This window comes from Sceloporus occidentalis, unplaced genomic scaffold, assembly GCF_023333645.1.
Source record: "Sceloporus occidentalis isolate IW3139 unplaced genomic scaffold, rSceOcc1.0.p SCAF_107, whole genome shotgun sequence".
Taxonomy (NCBI): domain Eukaryota; kingdom Metazoa; phylum Chordata; class Lepidosauria; order Squamata; family Phrynosomatidae; genus Sceloporus; species Sceloporus occidentalis.
The window spans coordinates 2664766-2685733 of NW_028317087.1; the positions used below are offsets into that span (position 1 = coordinate 2664766).

The following is a 20968-nucleotide window of genomic DNA, read 5'->3' on the forward strand; positions in this document are numbered from 1 at the left end:
TTTTATTTTTTTTATAACATTGCTACTAAAATGTGGCAAAGTATTACAGCCAGTCCCCCTCCGCTGCCATGGTGCCAAATGACACACAGCAGATATAATTAATGCCCCCCCCCCCAAGATTCATTTAAACAAAAATTTTATTACTTAGTGGCCAGTTTTATTTTCTCTATGGCCATGTTTTTTAAGTGTATCCACCCCCATTTAAGTGCTTGGGAAGCAAGAATTTCCAGTGCCAGCAAATTTAAATACACCAAACATGTCTGCCTAGAAATCTTAGCTACTGTCTATTTTAATTTTTAATATACTTCATACATGTCACATCATTTAAAATATTTTCTAAATGCTTAACGGGCGTTTGTTATGGCTTAATGAGCATAATGTCTCATTTTTAAAAGCAATGCTTATATTTTGTATGTCTTTCTCTCGCAGTGAGCCGCAAGCCATGTGCTATATAGAAACCTCAAACCTTGATGGTGAAACAAACCTTAAAATCCGACAGGTAACCTCCTCTGTCCTCATACCCTTTGTCACAGGAATATCTTCTTCCAGTAGGCATTATTTCATTACCATTGTCGTGCACCCATTAACTGACTTTAAAGAGCAATTATTCCAATTCATTTGTAATGGTATGTATGCATTAAAATAACACACACACACACACACACATATAGTTTCATTGTTTCACTGCTTTTCCATTAGCTAATTAGTGATAATTATTTTATTTTGCGTCATTTTATTTCAGGGTATGTCTCAAACATCAGAGATGAAGGATATAGAAACATTAATAAGCCTGTCTGGCAAGATTGAATGTGAAAGCCCTAACCGACATCTATATGATTTCAACGGAAACATCCGACTGGATGGCAATGGGTTTGTTCCTTGTGCAAAACTTATCAAAGAAAATTAAGATTACGTTTTTTCCGGATATCTGCTACTTTGTTTGCTTCAAGTGCTGCAGAAATGTGTATAATTTTATAATTATAAAAAAAATCTCATAGCTCCGAATTACTCTCTCCTAAGTTATAATTTGTGAAATAAAATTTTACGACTTAATGCTTTAGTTGAGAGTATTTTCAAACCGTACAACCCAAGGGATGGCAGTTTCTTATGTTTACAGAATTACCTTCTTCTGTCAAGTAACAGAAGTATGTACATAAAATAATTCAAAGGAGCACATTTCATGTTTATGCCGGAATCTACATGTGCTAGCCAGATCTTATAGTGTAAAATATTTTCTGGATTTATATCTATATTCCAGACTAGTAGCTGCTTGTTCAACTAGAAGGTCAGTGACGAATAACATTGTCTTGACCAAGTATTCTATCTTTTAATTGATCCACGTATCTCCTGCCGCACAAACCTATTCTTCTTTAATTTTCCAAAATGAATACCTTCACGTAAGATCTTCTACATGCATCTAGTGATACAATGCGGCTATCAAATAGCTAGCATTACGCATCTCTAGTCTACACTAAACATTTAGGTAGCCACCTAGACAGCATGACTGTCCGCTTTCAAATTTAATGAAGGGATTAGTTTGGTTTCATTTTCAAAAGCCCAGATTCCTTTTTAAAGGAAAATGGCCTAGTTCTGGATGATCGCATATCCAACATCTATAAATAATGTATTGACATCATCTGGGGAGAATGGGAAAAAAAAATACGCTCTCGCCCAGTAAGGTCTTAACCAGGGGTGGGCAATTAATTTTCCCATGGGGCCACATGAGAAATTGGAATGGTTTTAGAGGGCCAGACCTCTACAAACTACAAACTCCGAAGCCTTGTCCATTTTGTTAACTTATGTGCTGTTTAATAAAGTTATTCAAGCCTACGTCATTGGTAGAGGTGCTTGAATAAGTAAGGCCTGAATAACTATTAGCACAGCACAGAAGTGAACAAAATGAACAAGGCTTCGGAGTGCATACCGTATTTTTCGCTCTATAAGACGCACCTGCTGATAAGACGCACCTAGATTTTAGAGGAGAAAAAAAAGGAAAAAATATTTTGAGCTAAAAAATGGGCTAAAATATTTATTACAATAACTGAATAAGCTATGAACACAGTAAGACACACGCAGTAAGACACACACAGACACAGTAAGACACACACAGACACAGTGAGACACACACAGACACAGTGAGACACACAGACACAGTGAGACACACACAGACACAGTAAGACACACACAGACACAGTGAGACACACACAGACACAGTGAGACACACACAGACACAGTGAGACAGACACAGTGAGACACACACAGACACAGTGAGACACACACAGACACAGTGAGACACACACAGACACAGTGAGACACACACAGACACAGTGAGACACACACAGACACAGTAAGACACACACAGACACAGTGAGACACACACAGACACAGTGAGACACACACAGACACAGTGAGACACACACAGACACAGTGAGACACACACAGACACAGTGAGACACACACAGACACAGTAAGACACACACAGACACAGTAAGACACACACACAGACACAGTGAGACACACACAGACACAGTAAGATACACACACACAGTAAGACCTCCCTCCCTAACCCCCCTTCTCAGTATCTCCCCTCTAACTCCCTAACCCCCCCTTCTCAGTATCTCCCCTCTAACTCCCTAACCCCCCCTTCTCAGGATCTCCCCCCCCGCCCCGGTCACTTACCTTAAACTCCTGTGTTGGAAGCGTGAGGCGTTTGTCTCGGGTGCCGGCGCTTCACTGCTGATCGCCGGCGTCTGACGTCATATGCCGGCGCCCAGCGTAAAGCGCCGGCACCCGAGACAAACGCTTCCAACACAGGAGTTTAAGGTAAGTGACCGGGGCGGGGGGGGGACACCGGACTCATTGGTGAGTCACCAGGACACACTTTGCGGGCCGGTCCGAGCTATTCAGCGGGCCGGATGTGGCCCGCGGGCCGTGCTTTGCCCAGGTCTGGTCTTAACCATATCACTGATGGCAGTAATTCCGTGCTTTATTTAGAAAATATCACCTGGCATAACATCTTTTTATTGGTAAGCAAAGAGCGCTTTGTATCTCTGTGCTGCATGCCGGCACTAGTTTAGCTTGCATAAATGTATCCGCTTTTCTGAATCAACGTTGTATTCTAACTTGCTTAGGAGTCAATTTTTAGTCCAGGTAATAACAATGGTATTGCAATGACGCTTTTTTAAATTAGTGATAAAGCACCATTGTGCCTTTTTGCAGCTTTTATTCAACTTAGAAGAAGCTCTGTTGGCTGAAATACTACTTAGTTTGCATAGTAGACAAAAACTAAAATACATATTGGGTTCACAGCTGTCGTAGAGAAAACACAGCAGATTATATTCCGCAAGCAATGTATCCTTTTTATGTCGAAAATGTTCCCCATACTTACTGTGTCTGTTTGTTTTTTTGTTTTTTGTTTTTTAACATCTTCTAACCACGCACACATCTTTCCCCTGGCCTCAGTATTTTCTTAAGCTTTCACGTTCTTGCTGTCTGCTTTTCTGGTTTCCCCTTGCAGATTAGCTGTACCTTCTGTCTAAGCTATTTTAATGACATGCATGAGAAACGACAGGGAACTGTTTTTGGAGATGCGCCGGTTTCTCACCTTTTAAGAAAATCTTAGCGCTAAGGACAGTTAAAAAGATAAATAGTTTTTCGCTTCATTAAAGGATATGGAAGCACTTTTGCAGTGATTAGGATGCTAGCTGAATTATTTTCTTTTGCATTCTTTGCAAACTATATTTCATTACCTTGCAAATAGAATCCAAAACAATTTCAACACAAAAGAATGCCTTTTTGAAGTCTAATATATATAAATGTATATTAGGGCTGTGGTAAATGGATTGCCGTTTTAGGTTACTTGTCATTGAAGAGGATTGCAGAGAATTCATAGAAGTTAAAATTAGAACTAATAAGCTTGAAGACTCTCATGCAATTGTCTTAAGTGCCCAAAACCCAGTTATAAGCTCCTTAAATTGTCTGAATAAACTTCAAACTATAATAATTAATTATAGAGTTGATAAATTATAAACGTCAGAATCTTGACAATCTTAGTCCGGATTACACACAACATCGTGTTTACCGTTTGGCTATCTAGGCAACAACAACCTCACAATTTTTCACATGCATCTCACCAATGTAAGTCTCTGTTAATTTCCACTTTTGACTACACCTCAGGTGATTCTATTTCTGATACTGAACCTACGACTACACAGCCTCTACAAAAGCTAATGGGAATATCTGATAAATAGATTATAATATTTGTCCTGAGTTTAGAAATATTCAATTTTCTTTGTGCAAGTCATGGGGCAATGGGTACAAGTAGCATTATTGCTATTTCAAAACCAATTTTTTGTATATTCTGGTCATCCTGCGCCTGTGACATTTGGGACATCTTTGAAGCTGGCCAATTCAATGTACCCCATCACACACCCCAGGGTATTTCAAATACTGGTATTTGAATAATTTTCCGAGCACCTTGACAAAACTTTGGGGGGAGGGCAATAAAATGTTGGCCACTAATGATATTGGTTACTGTAATAGATAACTTCGTTGTGAGTGCTTTGTATCATTTTATATATATTATATATATATATATATATATATATATATATATATATATATAAATGTATATGTAAGTAAAATTCAGTTTATATATGTACTATTTTGTTTTACAGAACTGTGCCCCTTGGCCCTGACCAAATTCTCTTAAGAGGGGCTCAGCTAAGGAACACTCAGTGGGTTCATGGAATAGTTGTATACACTGGACATGATACAAAGCTCATGCAGGTATACTAGTTATATGACTTTCATTTTTGAGATGTTTTATTTGAATATTTGAAATTTGATGAGCATGCAGAGTTTGTTATATTTTCTTTAATACTTCAAAGACTTGTACCATAGGTTTCATTAAATCCTCATTAATATGGAATATGTGATGTTGGAAAATATTGCACAACTTAAAAATTGTATGCACTCGCCATCTAAAAATGTACTTTTATTCTGTAAGTAATTTTTCAGAAGAGCTTGTATTACGTTTGTCAAATGTGGTTTTTTGAGTGCTTTAACGTTTATTTTTTTGAGTTGTGAGACATACTTTGGTAGCAAACTGTGTACTGCACTGTGTATGTCGCATATAGTGTTTAGGGGGGAACCAGTCTAAAATTCTGACGTGAACTACCCCACTCATAAAAATGGAAATACAGTGGGGTGACCTAACTCAATGTGTGAGGAGCTGTAAGGAAGTGCTCCAGGGAACGTAAGGGTGTGATGTATAGAGTGAAGTGTGATGGAGTTAGTATGTTTAAGTGTATGTGTAAATGTGCGTGCCTGGGCATATGTTAGTTACTGTGGGGATGGGTCCAGGAGCCGCTAAACTGTACCTAACCCCTTTGTACCAGCTCTCCTTTGGTAGAGCTTGTTATACCAAGTGAAAAATGTTTTTTAAATGCAATGTATGTCAGAGAAGTCTGAGGTTTCAGTTATCTAGCTGACTGTCCAAAGCATATTTTTAATAGTAAGATGCTAACGGTTATATGCTATCTGATAATATATAATTATTATTTTTCTTTTTTTTAAAGAATTCAACAAAACCTCCTCTCAAGCTGTCCAATGTAGAGCGTATAACCAACATGCAGATTCTACTTTTGTTTGGTACACTTATAACGATCTCCTTAGTCTGCTCCATCGGCTCTTCGATTTGGAATTCGAGGCATAGTCAGAAAGACTGGTATCTCAATTTAAACTGTAAGAGTAATACTTTATCTGTATATATTAAAAAGGAACAGTGCTTTTAAAAATCTATGCTTTGCAAATATTTGACAGAGAAGCAGCCACTAATGTTGTTTCCATAGAATCCTTAAACATTTCTATGTTGTTTTTAAGGGATTTAACTTAAAGGACAAAAAGGGGGGCATGTAGCTGTCATGTTTTTAATGGCATTGTAGGCATATTTTGTACCAAAGATATCTACAAACGCTTTGACGGAAAGCCTTTTTTACAAAACCAAAAACAAGACATTCTTAGCATGAATTCCGGATTTGTGGATTCAGTGTGACTGTGTTGCCAACAGTAGATTGACTGAACAGGGAGGAAAAAAGCAATAAATGGGAATATAGTAACTGCTAAATCACTGTGGAAACATCTTCTATTTTATTTTTATTATACTTTATCTAGCACCAGGTAAAGAGGGCCGTGCCCGCAAGTTTACAATCTACTTGTAACTGTGCTTAGCCAAGAGAACAGACTTATATCTGTCACACACACAGTTCCCTGTATATAATATGCTCTTTTGTTTGTCGTTGCTGAACAGATGCTGGCGCTAGCAACTTTGGGCTGAATTTTTACATTTATCATTCTCTTCAACAACCTCATACCAATCAGTTGCTGGTTACGCTGGAAGTGGTGAAATTTATCCAGGCGTACTTCATTAACTGGGTGAGCGTTTGAACAAATACATATCCTTATATTTTTGATTTATTTAAAGGGTCACGTGTCAGAACCACAATTCATCCTAGCTGGATATGAAAAGCTATATTTTCCCAGCTGTGATATTCACAAAGATCATTTCACTGATCCTCCAAGAGCAGATTTCATTGAAATTTGTTTGTCTGTAGAATTTTTTCTGTGTGCATAACAATAGAATCTTTTTCTATTTAGGCAGATTATTAAGATTAAGGATATATTATTATTATTATTTATTGTTTTATATAGCGCCATCAAATTCCGTAGCACTGATATATTTAGAATGTAAGAGTTCCTCTCAAGTGGGTTATATTCAGTGGAATAAGTACTAAAATGTTAGATTATTCAAAAAAAATGTAGGTTTGGCAAATTTTTTCTGTACTTTGTTCAGGACATAGACATGCACTATGAACCAACTAACACGCCAGCTATGGCCCGTACATCAAACCTTAATGAGGAGCTGGGACAGGTAAGTCAAGCTTCTTTACAAATGTAAAAATATTACATATATAATATATATATATACGTTAATTAAAAAGAGGTTTATGTATTTTGTTTGTCCATCTCATTGGTTATTTCCTATGATGCTGAATTTTCACAGCGGTCTCATTTTACTGTCTGCTGTTCACTGGGCCGAGCCTAAGTGTTGTGTGAGAACGTGATCTAATAAGAGACCCTATATGATAGCCTTCTATCCCCTGATTTTCACTGTGGAAAGTTTTTGTTTTCTGGGTTTTTTTTTGTTATGGATACAAAATACCCTTGTATAAAAGTCAAAGGAAAAGACCATATACACACACATGATACTGACGGCATTTCGAGTTTAAATTTATTTAGGAACTTTTTTTCTTTATAGGTAAAATATATATTTTCGGACAAAACTGGGACCCTTGACTTGCAATGTAATGCAATTTAAGAAGTGCACGATAGCAGGGAACGCTTATGGGTAAGTGCTTCTGTATTGAAAAATGTAGAACGGAAGGGACCTGTATGGTTAACATAGTTACCCCACCTTGCTCCGGGCACAGGGCTTTCAGCCGGTCAGTTTGAACGGAAAGCAGGAACAAAACAAAATTGGAACACGCTTGCGCCTTCTACATTAAATGCTCTTCGTGCATTAATGTACAGTTCCCCTAAGCGCATGCTGTATGCTATCTAGCAGCGTTCGTTCTCCTTGTTAATTTGTTAAATTGAGTGTAGCTCTCCTAATTATTCAATTATCAGGTTATCCCTAAAATACCGTATTTGCTCGATTATAAGACAACCCCCCCAAAATCTGAATATTAATTTAGGAAAAAAAGAAAAAGCCTGATTATAAGACGACCCTATAGGAAAAAAGTTTTACCAGTAAATATTAATTCATGTAAACTATTTTTTCATATTGAATAAAAGCTATGATTGAGAAAAATATTTTTTTGTTTCATGTCCTTTAATTTGCCAACCTGCCCCCCAGTTATGCACATCTGCCCCCAGAAATGCCTTATACCCCCTATATGCCACTCTGCCTCCCTGATATGCTTTTTACCCTCCTATATGCCACTCTGCCCATGATATGCCTTTTAACCCCCTATATGCCACTCTGGGGGGTTAAAAGGCATATCATGAGACAGAGTGGAATATAGTGGGTATAAGGCATTTCTAGAGGCAGAGTGGCATATAGGAGGACACTTACACACCCAGACACTAATTTACCCACTTACCCACCAAGACACTTACATACCCACTGTGACACACATACCCAGACACTAATATACCCACTCAGACACACTTCCAAACCAAGACATGCACTCAAGCAACTAAAGCACTCACCGCGCTGGCTCAGCAGGCCCTTAGTATACTGCGGCTCCCACGGCATCACAGCATGACGCGGTGTGACCCCGCTAGGCCCCGTCTCCTCCAAAAAATTAAAGCGGTAAATCTACCGGATCCACCCGGATGGTTCCCACGGGGTCTTGCTTCTGGAGTGCCGTGCCAAGATCAATGATTTCCCTCAACCGGCTTTGCTCCCCGGCAGTGGGCCGGCTATCGCGGCGCGGAGGAGGCGTCCCCCATGCTGAGAGCACACTATGCAGGGAAAGGTAAGCTGCTGCCCGCGCTTTCACGGCGCTCGCGGATAGACGCCCAGTAGGAGCTGAGGTTACCAGACCGGAGGATCCAGATTCCCTACAGCGCTGCAGGGAATCTGGATCTTAGTCTCATAGTCACACCTCTGTTTGAGGTCTGATTAGAAGAGGACCCCGATTACAAGACGAGCAAATACGGTAATAGTCTTTTGAGAATCAATACCACTGAATCAATATGGCAAACAATAATTGTTCCCCTATGTTCCTTGGCGATATGCGTGAAGACGATGAATTAGAAACAAGAACATCTTGTCCAAAAATTTTGCACACCTTTTTAAGTGTAATTTTCGGTTACCACAATGTGTATCGGGTACTAAAGCTTATGAAGTTTTCTCATACTTCTAGGTTAAATATCACATAAGTCACAGTTTAGCCAAGTTGTTTTACATATGCTATGGAGGCTAATTGTGTGAGGAGAAGCAGGCACACTGGGTACAGATAGAACAAATGTTTTTCCGTTAGGCAGTGAACCCTGTTGGAGTAGGAGTATGTTTCGTTCCTTTTTATGTGTCAGGGTCTTGCTTTTCTCACATCTGCTTCTTTGCCTGTCCTCTTGCTTCCTGTGCAGCCATTGCCCAGAGCCAGAAGACTATATGTCCTCGGAAGACGATTGGTAAGCTGCAGGTTCTTTCGCTTTTTGGCTTTAATTTCACTTGATGTTCATTTCCTTCTTCTCAAGGCTGCGGCCTCCCATCTTTTTTGTTTACTTAGAGCTCCATCAGTCATAGCCTCTAGTCTGTAGACTAAAAGCCGAAGATCCAGCTGTCTCCAATGCTTTATCTTACACAGCGTCTAGACGCCACATTTCAAGATATAATATGGTTAATCAGTTATTATGGTTTGATACAATATGATTATTGTAGTCGCCAATAGAACACATGACTCTGGATATACAATAAGCATTTTATCCATATATTATTATTTATTGTTTTATATAATCAAATTCCGTAGCGCTGTACAATGGGTAGAAAGGACATAACAAGTAGTATGTAACATAACAATTGGACTTTTAGAGATAACAGTTGAGGAGGGCCCTGCTCAAAGGAGCTTACAATCTAGAGATAAACCATCATTTTGAAAAAAATTCCCTTTGCATAAGAACACAGCTTTTCTCATTGTGTTTGTTGTCAATTCTTTTTCTGTGAAAATGGCAAAGGAATCTATAGCTGAGGAAGCTGTGTTTTTTGCAAAAATGTTTACTTGATACTAATTTGCACTTAAAAGTTATCTTATTATCGTATGTGTTAATGCAGCCATATATAACTGTGTTTTATGTTAGATGCTACTGTCTTTGCTTTTGTGCTGTTAGATTCTTTATGGCAGAAGTTTAGATTCTCATCAATAGTAATGGGTGTGTAGTAAAGGAGCTCGTCTCAAGTCATGTCAGGGGAATCATCATGACTCTTATGTGTGGCAATCTCGTAGAAAAATAAGCACAGGAATAGCAGAAACAAAGGAAATCAATTACATTCAGTAAAGGCGGTCGGTAGATTTCCTGGTATAGCGCTGTCCAAATTTCCCATTTCATTATAAGTCTTTGAAATGTTTGTGTTGCTCAGGTAAAGTGTAATGTCTTTGTGGACAGCTCTGACAGCTGTGGCGTGATGGCCCTTGCAGTTCACATCTATCTGCTTGGCCCCAGACATCTGTGCCGGAACATTGATCTGCCGCACAATTCAAAATACAGAACGTGAAAGCTGTACTAAACTATTTATTTTTCTTATTCTACAGCAAAAGACCATGTTTTATGCATATTTACATTTGCCAATTGATATGGTCGCAGTAATGCCTTGACTTGAGTGAAGGTTTTTTCCCCCTAATGTACAAACTTGGTTCCCAAAGTGTTTTTCCTTACTCCTTTAGGCACGATGTGCAAAAGGAAGAGAGCAGAGGTTTCCATGATCAATCTCTGCTAGAAAATCTTGAAAACAATCATGTAAGTAGCGCTCCGTCCCAAAGCCTTCAATTAGTTACTTAGCCTTACATGTTAAATCTATGATTTAGTCTATATAAGCTCTAGTACTGTGGGATTATGTGATGCAACGCAAGGATAAGTACTCTTTTACTTGTATTTTTTAAATGGCCAATGTGGCTTGTATGTCAAATGGTGACATGATATATTTTTAATGCGGTACTAAAAGTTTAACCTGATGTCTGAAAGCCAGGCCCTCTAAGCTGCATTTATTAGTATATAATTTTAGTACGCGTGGTACAGGTGTACGCCAGAGGTTCGGTAAAGAATTCCTGCCTAATACAAATTAAATTGAGCACCCCGAGACATCTGATGTTTGTGGGAACAGTATAATTAAATGTTATAAAGCAGGCCTCGGGCCATAGGCTTGGCTCGCGGGACTGTTCATGGCATCTGAGGAATACAACACATAATTAGATATACCACTTAATCAATAAGGTGACGGTACCGGTGACATGGTAAAGTGATTAAAGCTGACATGAGAAGGCCTGTTAACGATTGTTAAGAATGGTAGTCTTCCTAATTTATCCTAAAATGTGACGTGTAAAAAGTCCTCTTAATATTTCTAGCTTCTAATTTTGTTATGTAAATTTGGATTATGTACCGCTTTACACGGTGTGCTATACATAAATGTGTTTATTTCTCTGTTCATCTACTTCTTCGGTATAATTTAACAAGAATTGTGGGGAAATCATAGTAGTGTCCCTTTCTAATTCTAATTTTGTCTTTGGTAAAAAGAGAATTTACTTTGTGCTAATATTATAGTTATGTTTGTGGGTTTGTTTGACTTTAAGGAAACCTATATTGTTAAATACAAAGTGTGCAGGCATGAATATAATGCATTTATTATTTGAAAGATAAAATGATGCTGTTATTTCAACACTATATATACCAAATATTTGGAGTTTCTTTATGCAGAACTTTTATGCAGGTGTTTCCACCCAAAAAAAGCAAAGATGGGTGAGAAACCAGAAGGAAATATCCTGATCAGCTCAACCATTAATTTAGCCGTGGCTCCACCAGAATCCTGGCTACTTTGGTATTATTAGGTAGCCAGTGTGTTAAGGCATTTAGAAAACGCTTGGTACTGGTATGCGTCCGGCTGCATATTTCAAGGACAGTATTGTCAGCCCAATCTTTTAGAAAGACGCAGTTGGTTATGATTATCGCAGGTTGGCATTGGTGCTGGAATCCATCATTTGGCTTGCTGTCTGAAATCATGATGGATTTTTGGCGCCACAACCCAGCACAGAGACTGCGTGTAGATGGATACGGTTCTTCTGTTCCGTCTAGTGCTGCTGGCTCCCACACAGACTTAAGAATCCATAAAAGACTCAGTGGAATTCAGTGTATTGATTATCTGCGTTGTGTTCACCTGTTGGCAAATGCACCAACTAACCTGTTTTGGTTTTCTCAGTCATAGTTGGTTAATTTGGCAATAATAAAGTGTAACATAAGCCCTGGTAGATTGCAAGCTGTATATATAATATTGCACTTCTAATAATGTGCTGCATGTCATGGCAATCCCATATCCTCTATATATACCGCTGTGCCAAGAACGTCATCAGACATTGCATATCAGTTTGTTTGAAAAGGTGTATGGTTTGGTTGGGCTCCAAGAGACAAAACGTTTTGCTTAGCGCTTACTAAAACAATGAGCTATGTAAAATATATACAGTATACTAAATCCATTTATCCCTTTTCATGTTAGATGGCCAATTAGCTGTATGCACACATTCTTTAATGCGCAAAAGTGTTTCTGATACAATTTTCTTTTTGCTTTAGCCCACCGCACCGGTGATATGCGAGTTTCTCACGATGATGGCGATATGTCACACTGCCGTGCCTGAACGTGTCGAAGATCAGATCGTTTATCAGGCATCCTCTCCTGGTAAGGAACTTGTTTCCTAACTACAAAAGTAATGATTGCCATCTATTGATTTAGGAAGTGACTATACAATGAATATACAATGAGTATATTAGTCGCCCTGTGTTCGGTTCATCAATTACACTGCTGTTTCTTCTAGATTAAAATCTTCTAATTAACCAGAAAAGTGAAAGTACGTTTATGCCGCTGAAGCCTTTCCCTGTTGACAGACCTAACTAGGCCGGCGGCAGTGTTGGGGAAACTGGTACCTTCGGCTTAATCCTCCATTAACCGGTTGTGCCTGGCAGAGTTTTTATGGTGGTTGTAAGAATAAACGGCACCCGGAACATGTCATTTTATTAACGGATTTACTTCATGAAAAATTACAATGCACATGTTTTTCCTTCAATAAATATGTTGCTGTATATTGTTTTATATTCACTATTACTTCAGCTATTTCCATGGGCTTTTTATTAGATCTTATGCGTATAGACAACTAACATAGAATTTACCAACAGATAAGAAACATTCATTCCGTCTAGTCTGTCTGTTTTTCCCTAATCATTCCTTGGTTTCGTCTCAGATCTAGAATAGCTTCATGTCTATCCCATGCATGTTAAAGTAAGGAACAGAGCTATAAGCAGGGGTGTAACTAGAAACCACAGGGCCCTGGTTCAAAAATTGCTTCAGGGCCCCCAACATCACCTGTGCTACTTTTGGCCCCAAACTGGTTGTGAGTGCCACCTTTGCCCCTCCAACATACACACTGGCACACATATGTAAACACACTTACACTAATTTACTCTTTCTAACACACACTCACTGCTCACACACATACACACTCATTCTAATACACACCCTCAAAATTGAGTTCAAAATTGTTTAGAAAGGTCCCTTCCAGCCTGGTCCGGGTCGGAAGAGCCCTTTTAGAACATTTTTTTACCGTTATGGGGAGACGGGAGTAATTCGTCTCAGGGGTTGTCCAAGCCCCCCCCCCCCCGAGGAATAAGCACCATTGCCGTTGTGACACCTGTAGTTACGCCACTGGCTATAGGTTGTGTTACAGTATACATTTCAATGCAACCTATAAAAGGATGTACTAGAGATACTTTGGGCTTTCTAAATCTTTATGAAAAAATTGCAAACCTCGCGGGTAAATTGTGCATTTTTAAGGGACCAACTGAGACTGGGGCGAGATTTGGCAATAGTGTAGAATGTTAACTGCTTTATCTGTGCAAACATTACCTTTTTAGATTTATGAATCATGTACATATATACTTTTTTTCCTATTGCCGTGCCGTTTAAAGCAGAATGTCCCTTCTCTCATTGCTTAGAATAGTCTATATTTTGTAAAATAATACTTGGTTTGGCAGGATTCATTCATGGAGAAGAATCTGTTAATTGCCTGTTATTGATTTTTCCTTTTTTTAGCGAGTGGATTTAACAAAGCTCAATCAATAAAGTTTGTTCCCCAAGGAAAACAAATGTGGCAGTATTGTCAGCCTTTAGAAATGGCAGACCAAATGTATTGTTGGATATATCAGCGTTCCTTGGCCTAGATAATAGAAATGCAGTTTTGGTCAATGAAAAGGAACCTATGGACAAGGGGTATTGCAATACAAATACTGGACTAAAAAGCAACCCTTTATTGGAGAATATTTTAATTCATCAGCCCAAGACACTTTGTGGGTTTCACTTACTCAAAAGCTAAAACATCAAGAGCAAGTGATCATTTAGGTGCTAATAATTAAAGTATAAATTGTATGATGAGGACGTTAAATCATAAAAGGGCTTGTGCGGATAAAATATAGTAAGTGCATAATAATAGGCAAAAGATGCAAATAAATCAAATGCGTTATGCGCTGAACCAAAAGGTTACTTTTTACAGTGGATATATCGTACAAAATTTATTAATGTGGAAAATTTAAATCTTTGAATTCTTGAGTCGTTTTTTTAGTGCTATGCTCCAGTAATGCATGCCGTAGGCTCCCCGTGGGGCTGAAACACCATACGGTTATATCTTGTTAGGGGTAACTGCACAGTTTCATGTATCGAGCTGGAAATTCTTATTTTTTTAACTATTTAAAGTTAAGAAATAGACATTTAGCTCTGCCAAACTACCTTTAATATATGTTGTTCAAAAGTTTTGTGTTCCCAGAATAAGAAAACAAGTTTCCGATTTAGCCCATGGAGTCTGTTGTAGTTGATATCTTTTATTGGGTTAACAGATTTACATCTACGTAAATGTTTTGGACTTCAGCAGTATGAGAGGCCGCCGAGGTCTTAAATTTGCAAATGTAAATCTTTTTCTGTTAGCCCAATAAAAGATATCAACATTAACTATAGACTCCATGTTTCCAAAGTAGGAAGCTGAATTAGTTAATGAGTAGAGTTGTGAAATAATATCCAGCATTTTACTTGACTTATGTTTACAGATGAAGGAGCTCTTGTAAGGGCGGCGAAGGATCTGCGTTTCGTGTTTACAGGCAGGACGCCTGATTCCGTTATAATAGAATCTGTAAGTATACTTCTGACATTCGTTTAAATTAACTATGTAGTGTGATATGTTTCAGGGAATGGCAAACATTGAAGAGCAAATTAGTTTATAGGCTTTTCATGTAGTTGATTTACCCTTACAGTGCACCCTTGGTAAATATGAGCAAAGAAGGATGTGAAAAAGTGTCTATTGTTTAACCCTTTGATCTTTTTGTCACAAAAATACTCTGCTCTCATGGATATCAAAAAATTCCAAACACACAGTGGCACAATTATTGGCACCCTTTTAGGTTAGAAGTCTGTACTTGTAAAAAATTGAACATGTGGTTGCAAATTAAAAATGTAAGCAAGGGATGAAAGTTCACTGCTGGAAAGACTTACTCTTATTTTGTGTACACGGACACCCATGTATTAGTTATCTGACAACTCGCATGGCACCAAATATGTCTTCGAGAACCCCCTAAAACAAAAATCCACATAAATACTCTCTTCAAGTGCAGAAGTTCAGTATAATGCCAACTTCCAGTGTCGCAGTAAATGCAATATTTATTATCTGTCCTCAGGGGGGCGCCAGTCTCTAACGAACCATTTGCTACTTAGTTTTAATTATAGATAGTAGAACGTGTGGGTGTAATATTCTTTATACTTACGGTAACAGTTACATATTTTATTTTGTATAATAAAATATGTAAATATGATTTCCATTAAAACAGGAAGCCTTCAATACGCCTAAATCCAAATATTAAGTGTACTCAGAGGTTTCTGTAGGATGCATATAAGAAGGGCAATAACTACAGAATTATCAGGAGGCCCAACTATTTGCCAGATTCATTTTGTTTCCCGGTACCTCAAATGTTGTGATAACTTATATTCATAGACAGGGTTATGTGTCTTATGGTATTGTAGAAACATTTTAATGTATTGTATTTATTACTCTTTTTATCATACAAATGCGCGATAATGTTTAGTTAAATAATCACATTAATGTGCGGGGGGGACCTCATCCCAGGCCTTATATTGTGGCAACTTTGAAAACATTGCTGGAAAATACAGCTTTTCCATATTTTAATATTTAAAACAAAAAACGTGAATTAAATATATGTAGCTTTCCCTGGTGACCTCTAACCTGTTCTCTTATCCCATGTTATCGCATTCTAGCGTGGGTAATATGCCACACATCTGCCATGCTAGGATTTAATAATCCAATTATTTGTTTAAATGTTTTGGCTTCTGTCATTACCAAATGATGACATCATTTTATCCATTTTTTTCTTTCAGCTTGGTCAAGAAGAACGTTTTGAGTTGCTGAATGTGCTGGAATTTACGAGGTAGGAGCCATATTTTTTTTTTATTTTTTTTTTTATTTTTTTTTTTTTAAATACCTTCGCTGAGGACTATGTCTTCTGTATGTTCTTTATATGCTTGTTAGACTTTTATAAAATGTCTACTGTGGAAGATCAGACATTTTAGTATGAAAAACTCATTGGCTAAATCACCCGTAATGTGGCCTACGCTATCAATTTGAACTATTAGGAAACCTTCTGTTACATAATTCTTTTGTTGCAGTAACCGAAAACGTATGTCTGTGATCGTTCGTAATTCATCAGGGAAACTGAGATTGTACTGCAAAGGAGCTGTAAGTAACTTATAATGCAATGCAACTCAGTGTTCGACGTTCCGTGTCTGTTCATAGTGTATGTATTTTCCTGCTATCTCTGTGTCATATATTTACCGGGGCGTCCATGAACATTAGAGTAATTTAACTCACTAAAGCTGTCTCGCTAAACCGCATTCAGAGGCCACTCTCTAATTCTTTTTGAATCTGCAAGAGCTGATATTACCCTCATAATCCTGTACATCTTGTTTCTTAACTCACTGATAAAGACGAACACAAAAAGCCTATACTACTGTGTCAAACATCTTCTTAAGGATTTTACCCTAAATAAACCAAGACCTCCATGTAATAGTTTAGAGGTAGCAGCTCTATAGTACACTAGCACCAGCTGGTCACTAATTAAATCAAAGGAGATCTTAAACTGTTCTCTGCGGTGAGGCCCTGAGGGTAAAATTGATTTTTTTCTTCCAAAATAAGATATATATATATATATAACTATATGGATTGTACACGTTGTGATAGACATATACATTTTTGACACCTAAGTATCATTTGAACCTGCTTTATGAACAAAAAACACCTGCACGTAAAAAAAGCCAACAATTAGCTGAAGTACTTATTTCTCTATCCGTACACATGTATATAATAAACATTTCCTACATATGCGTTTTTTTTTCTGCTGCCTTGATCACAACTCTCTTTGTTTTGGGGGAATTATTGTCCATTTTGTTAATACTATTTACGCTAGTTTCTGAAAACTTCTTGTATAAACAAATTTCCTGATTTCTTTCTATTTCTCATGAAATTAACTTCTTAGATTGATTTAACTCTGTAATCGATTGTCTACGCAAAGTAAGTTTTCCTTAATTTTAGAATGTTTTAATGTTTATTTTTGTCATGTAGGATACAGTCATTTACGATCGCTTGGCTGAAACATCAAAGTACAAAGAAATTACTCTGAAACATTTGGAGCAGTTTGCAACAGAAGGTGAGCGACTGCTAAATAAAAGTCTTACAGATTGAATAAAAGGGATAAAAGTATTACTTTCCAGACACATTGCAAGTTTCCCCTAAAAGTAATCCCTAATTCAAATCCAAATCTAATAACAATGTAGTGAAGTGAATATAGATTTATATGGAAACATCTGTATTTAGCCCCTGTGCATCCAACAGATTATTTAGTACGAACAACTATAATAACAAATGGAACAATGATTTGTGTAATAAACTACGTGCACCTAGAATATCTAAGAAAAAAACCCTTAAAATATACACATTCTACTAACCTAAAACTGCCCCTCATCAGGAAAGGTCAGATTATTTTAGATGAGAAATATGATGTAGGGTTTATTTATAAATCCAACCAACTGCCTATTACTTATCACCCTTCTAATAGAGGATACAATAAAAACAAAAGACAAACTATAAAATAAGTGTCTTAACACCATCATAAACGACACCAATGCAATACACTCACAGAAATTGTGTGGATAAAAGTTATTTGAGAAAAAGAAATGCAAGTAGTACTGTACCCAAGTTTCATGAATAAACATCAAGGAATGCATTCCCAAGAAAGGAATAAACGCTCCATATATATCCTAAAACCCAATACGCCACCGGAGTCCACTGTTACACATAAAAGCATGGAAGAGGGAGAGTGGACCACATCTTGCACATTCTTTTAAGGCACGTAGGTTATCATGTTTTAGAATATATATGGAGCATTTTTTATTTTTTTTTTCTTCTGAGTACATTTCTTAAAGTATATTTCGTATTTTTTCCACAGCAATTCTTTGTTGGCATCAAGACTATAAAACTGTGTATTTAATATTTTTCCTATCTTGCGCCGCTAATTGATATTAGAGCTGTGTAAGATAAACCAAAAGAGCACACCGACAATTGCTTCAACCAGGACATGCCATTGTAAATGTCTGTATCAAAGCAGTGAAAGAAAGAAGACTTGATCCTATTTCTAACCATTTTAATGGATTTTTGTAGGTTTAAGGACCCTGTGCTTTGCTGTGGCTGCAATTCCAGATAGTGCGTACGAAGAGTGGCTGGATGTTTACCACCGAGCTTCTACCGCTGTACAGAACAGAGCTCTGAAACTAGAGGAGTGCTATGAACTTATAGAGAAAGTAAGTTAATAGGCACATATGATACATCAAATACTTATATGTAACCTAAAGAGTGTGTAATTCTGTTTAAAGACACAGGGAATAAAAAAAAAAAAGTTTGCCTCGCTCTTTCCAGAAAAAAAGAACACGGATGCCCCTTGTAAAACAATAAAATGTATGGGAAATGCAAAACTAACTTTTGAATGTGTTGGGTAATTAAGTTTAATAACTTAAGGGAATTGCCTTAGTTTATCACTGTCTATTCTAATGTACAAGTAGAGTTCCTCATGCTGCAGACGTGGCTGTCATAACAGCCAGGAATAGGCATGGACATGGTTTATAACAGACTTTCACAGTTACAGCACAGTTAAATAAAAAATAAATATTTTATAAACAATACTAAATATGCTCCCTGTCTTAAAATATAGATCATTCTATACACTTTAGACCCAAACGGTATTAGACTGTCAGAATACACACGCGGACACGCTGCCGACCCCTACTCACAGCGAGTCAGTGAAGACAATAGTATCACCACAGAAAAAAATAAATTGCTAGGCCTGGAACAAGAATTCATATTTTTCTTTAAAATAGCAGGGAGGGACAAAAAATGGTGTGAAATTCCAAATGGCACAATGTTGGCTTTTGACTGTGCCTGGAAAGTTTTTGTAAATTGCCCATGAATAATATGAAATATATCCTGCTGTGATTTGCTCTCAGCACACAACCTGCTGGTTTTTATGGTTTGATAGTTATATGCATACAGAGAGGGCAAATGTGCATGATGTTAAAACACTAGCATTCAGGGCAACGCCAGGAATGCTATTGCATTAACATAGACGTTAAAGGAACAATTGGTGGTTTAAATGGTGGATAATAGCTGTCTTTGATCAACATGTATGTTTATCTGAGATGGGATTATCTCTCGTCAATGCCCAAGTGCCATATTTATAAAAAAAATAATAGGAGAGGTTTTAGAGAGGAAAGAACTTTTAGTCTCCAAAGTGAAGACGTTCTGGGCAGAGAGACCATTGCTCCAGATTTAAGGAACAAGTTGGTAGTTTTTCCTTGATAAATGTAGATCTGGGTGCGATACTAATGTAGGAAAGTGTTTGACTTTTTACAGAGTACACATGGGCTAGATACAATGCCTAGGGCACCTTGGAACAGTCATGGCAATGAATAGCTCACTGCTAATAATACCTTAGATTCCCATCCAATTTTTTCCATATGCCTTTCACCCCTTCGTCAAGCAAAAATGGTTGCATAGGATCAAGCACTATTCCAGAGGAATTGCTTTTTTGAATCGGAATCTGGTGTTCTCCATCCTGCAATGAAAAGGTCCTTTGATACAGCAAGCTGAGTAATGTTCTGTGCAGCATGAATAAAACATGTTTAAGTCAGATGTTCATCCTTTGGATGGATCTACTTCAGTCCAGAGTCTATTAGTTGTGTCAATTATTTACAATTGGAATTCTTATGTTTTCTAAAATGTATTAAGGTGCTTGCATTTATTGCATAATTTCAGTTCAACGCTTGGTCTAAGTGTCTTATGTCCTTGGTCCCAACGAGAGAAAGCCAGTGGCCTTACCCTTTGATTTCTAGTGTGATTACACCTGTCCCTTATTCTTTTTTCCTTTCTGTCTGATTTCATTCTTTTCATTAAGTCTGTAAAGGAGACGAGGTATTAATTTCACACATAGCATAGTTTTAATTTAAAAGGTGCTCTGAACATGTAACTCTAGCGTTCCTCAGAATGGCAGTAAAATAAGAGGTACCGGTATTTAGTGGAGCTTAAGCAAATGGTGTAAAAGTACATGGCTTTGCTTGCATATTTATTGAAAAGTTTTCAGCCATTGCATCATGTCTGCTGTGCATTTTTTTGTTTTTTAAAACATACAGTTGTATGGCTGAACGACAGGCTGTACAGTCATGTGAAAAAGAAAGTACACCCTCTTTGAATTCTATGCTTTTACACATCGGGCCATAATAACAATCATCTGTTCCTTAGCAGGCCTAAAAATAAGTGAACTACAACCTCAGATGAACAGCAACACATGATTTATTCAACAAAAATAAAGCCAAAATGGAGAAGCAATGTGTGAGGGATCCGCCCCCATACTTCAAGTATAAATATTGGGGGTCCCTTAATATTATATGGCTGTATATTGCTTACTCCTGCACTGTGTCAAAGTAGCCCGATGTTGACGAGTCCTATCCAATGCTAACATCCCTATACTGCTTAGCATGGAGCTGAATCAGTGGCACATTACTACTAAACCCACTGATATCCTCCAGCAATTTTGTATATAAGCG

At 37.6% G+C, this 20968-nt stretch overlaps 1 pseudogene; it reads left to right on the forward strand.

The window, feature by feature from the left end:
• LOC149283265 (phospholipid-transporting ATPase IA-like) overlaps nt 1–20968 on the forward strand; it is a 59016-nt pseudogene that overhangs the window by 4473 nt on the left and 33575 nt on the right.